The sequence below is a fragment of the Microtus ochrogaster genome, linkage group LG2, assembly GCF_000317375.1.
Source record: "Microtus ochrogaster isolate Prairie Vole_2 linkage group LG2, MicOch1.0, whole genome shotgun sequence".
Classification (NCBI taxonomy): Eukaryota; Metazoa; Chordata; class Mammalia; order Rodentia; family Cricetidae; genus Microtus; species Microtus ochrogaster.
In genome coordinates, this window is record NC_022028.1 from 46,025,767 (window position 1) to 46,029,000 (window position 3,234).

Here is a 3,234-nt window from a genome sequence, read left to right on the forward strand (position 1 = left end):
GCAACCACATGGTGGCTCACAACCATCTGTAATGAGGTCTGGTGCCCTCTTCTGGCCTGCAGACATACAGGCCGACAGATTATTGTATACATAATGAATAAAAAAAATAAATATATATAAAAAAAGATCCAGCCGTGGGGGCGGCCTGTGTTGTAAGCAGAATAGGAAAGAAGACCTGTAACGGAGTGAACTCACTTCCTTCTGGGCAAGAAGGAAAGGGGCTGGTTGTAGAATCAAGAGTCCCTGCTTGCAGAATGATTTCCCCTGGAGAAATGCTGCATAACTCCAAAGAATTCCACCTGGGGGCTGGAGAGGTGGCTTAGTGGTTAAGAGCACTGGTAGCTCTGCCAGAGGTCCTGAGTTCAATTCCCAGTAACCACAGGTTCTATCACAACCATCCATAATGAGATCTGGTGCCCTCTTCTGGCCTGCAGGCATATGTGCAGGCAGAACACTATACACACAATCTTTTAAAAAGCCCTGATTTTACATAGCTTTTTTGGATGGGCTGGGCTTACTCTCCAAAAGGTCCAAGAGCCAATGAATGAAGCTCACCACAGGAGAGCATGTGGCCATGAAATAAAAGGTTGGAATACCTCTGAGCCAGACCAGCTCTTCGGAGAAGACAGACTACCAAGGCAGGAGGTCTCAGCCCTAGGCCAGCTTTGCCATGTATCACCACTGCCTCTTTTGTTCCCAGTGGCATCTAAGCGTCGGCCAGCTGCTTTATTTACATGAGACAGAGTTGCAGCCCCTGTACCCTCATAGGCCAGCAGAGGCATTTTAGAAAAACAGAACCCAAAGGGTGAGCATTCAACAGGTGGGGTTGGGGAGGCAATGAGGGAAAATGAAGACAGCAGGAGCAGTGAAAAGGAGGGTCTGAGATGAAGTGAGAGTGACGTCTGAGCTGGAAAGACCCCAAAGGGGTGACAGAAAACTCCCTCAGCTCTTTATGACCAAGATGGCACCAAGGTAGGGAGACAAACTAGCTCTGCCTGTCGTAACTCCAGGGTGACTGATAAGGAGAGCAGAGTTCAGAAGTTGACCTAAAGACTAAAGAAGGGATTAATTTGGGATAAAAGTAATGCTTGGTGCATGGGGATTTACCAAACGGCAAGGGATATGGGTGGCATCCAAAATAGTAGACGGGAGAGCCATCTGTCCCACAATATGGAGTTCTAGACAGCAAGTGTAAATAATCCAGACAAAATTAAGTCCTAAATGGACCAATGGAGAAGAGGTTTGTTTTCCATTTAGAGTTAATCAGGGAAAACCCTGATTAGCAGAAACCCTGAGGAATGGTGGTGGTGGCATGCCTACAGAGTCCACATACACAGTCGAAAGGCCAATGGAAATCTCAGAAAATAGGTGCAATTAGCCAAGACCTAGGTCCTTGGACGGATAAAGAACTTCTTTTGTTGTTGTTGTTGTTTGTTTGTTTGTTTGTTTTTATTTTCTGAGACACGGTTTCTCTGTAGCTTTGAAGCCTATCCTGAAACTAGCTCTTGTAGATCAGTCTGGCCTCAATCTCACAGAGATTCGACTGGCTTTGCCTTCTAAGTGCTGGGATTAAAGTCCTGCACCACCACCCCAAATACAAGGGCCCAGCAAGCCAAAGAAAGGTTCTGACAAATCTACCTTGGCAAAATAAAATTCGGATTACTTAACAATGGCTACTCATGGACAGCTGTACCACTGAAACTCCCACCCCAGCTGGCCAAGCGTTGGGTTTTACCTGCATGTCCATCTAGAAACAGAGCAAATGCACACCTGGGTTCAGAGTGTCCTCTAGTGGTGAAGTGGCAGAGGTGGCTGCATACTACACAGGGCAAAGATAAAACCGTTCTTGGAAAGATACATTTGTACCCACACAAGCACTACCTTGTTGGGTTTTTTTTTGTTGTTGTTGTTGTTGTTGTTTTGATTTTTCGAGACAGGGTTTCTCCGAAGTTTTTTGGCTCCTGTCCTGGAACTAGCTCTTGTAGACCAGGCTGGCCTCGAACTCACAGAGATCCGCCTGCCTCTGCCTCCCGAGTGCTGGGATTAAAGGCGTGTGCCACCACTGCCCCGCACTACCTTGTTCTTATCAGGCATTTTGCTGGTCACAGCCAACACGTGGTGGGAATGCTGGCCTATTTTGCTGCTGTCTGGTACAAAGAAGATCTAAACACCATGCTAAAAAATGTAACTCTGGATGAGTCTTAATATGATATTTGTGCAGAAATCTGGAGTTGGGTGGGTGTGAGAGTGGTAGTGGTATGTTTAAGCTTAAGCCTTCTCTGGAGAGATCTGAGATAGGGGTCACCCTGGGGTGGGAGGGAGACGACGTAAGAGAACCTTTTCTCTGGGGCCCCTTGGCACCCAATTTTGGCCACATGTTACCTGCTAACATAAAAAGGGAGTGGGCCAGGAATGAGCCCCTGACACATTATCTAGCCCCTTAGTGGTCAATCTAAGCACATGTATATATGACCAATACTAAAGGGACTCATCGGGTTGTATTATAAATTTATGGATATATTTGTATATGTAAGTCCCTTGAGGCACGCAAGTGGTCAAGCCCCTCCCCTGAGGACTTCCAACAGCCAGGTTCCACTCACAGAACATTCTAACTGCCCTAACAGATGGACCCAGCACCCCACCCTACGGAGAAGCCCAAGCTCTGGTCTTGAAATCCCACTAATTCCCACCCTGGAACTACCCACCCTAGAAAGCTCTGTTCCCCACCCCGAAATGCTACATAAACCCTGTTTCTGCTCAGTTCTCTGTTGCTTCTCGCCTGAGCAGAAGCAGCCACCTTCCTGGGGTTTTCCCCTCACAATAAATCTATTGTGTGAGATTTGTTATATACAGTGTGGATTTGGCTCCTGACTGCCGGGATACCGTTCTCTTCAGAGCTGTAACACACAGAATACTTATGTATGTATATAATAATAGCTAAAAGGCCCTGAATTTGGGGGGTAACATGGGAGGAGTTGAGGGGGTTGATGAAATATTCATAGATGAAATTCTCAATAATAAAAAATTTAGGGGGGTAAATATACAAAAGAACAGGTTGTTAGGGACACAAGAACCAAGGCCTCATTGGTAACTTGGAGTCCTGTTGGAATCAAAACAGGTTGCTGGGCACACAAGAACAAGGCCTTTGTGAAGGCGGATCGAATTAATACAGGCCAATTGGTATAAGATAACACCTCTTTAATATAAAACACACTCACGCAACCGAAGTTCCCG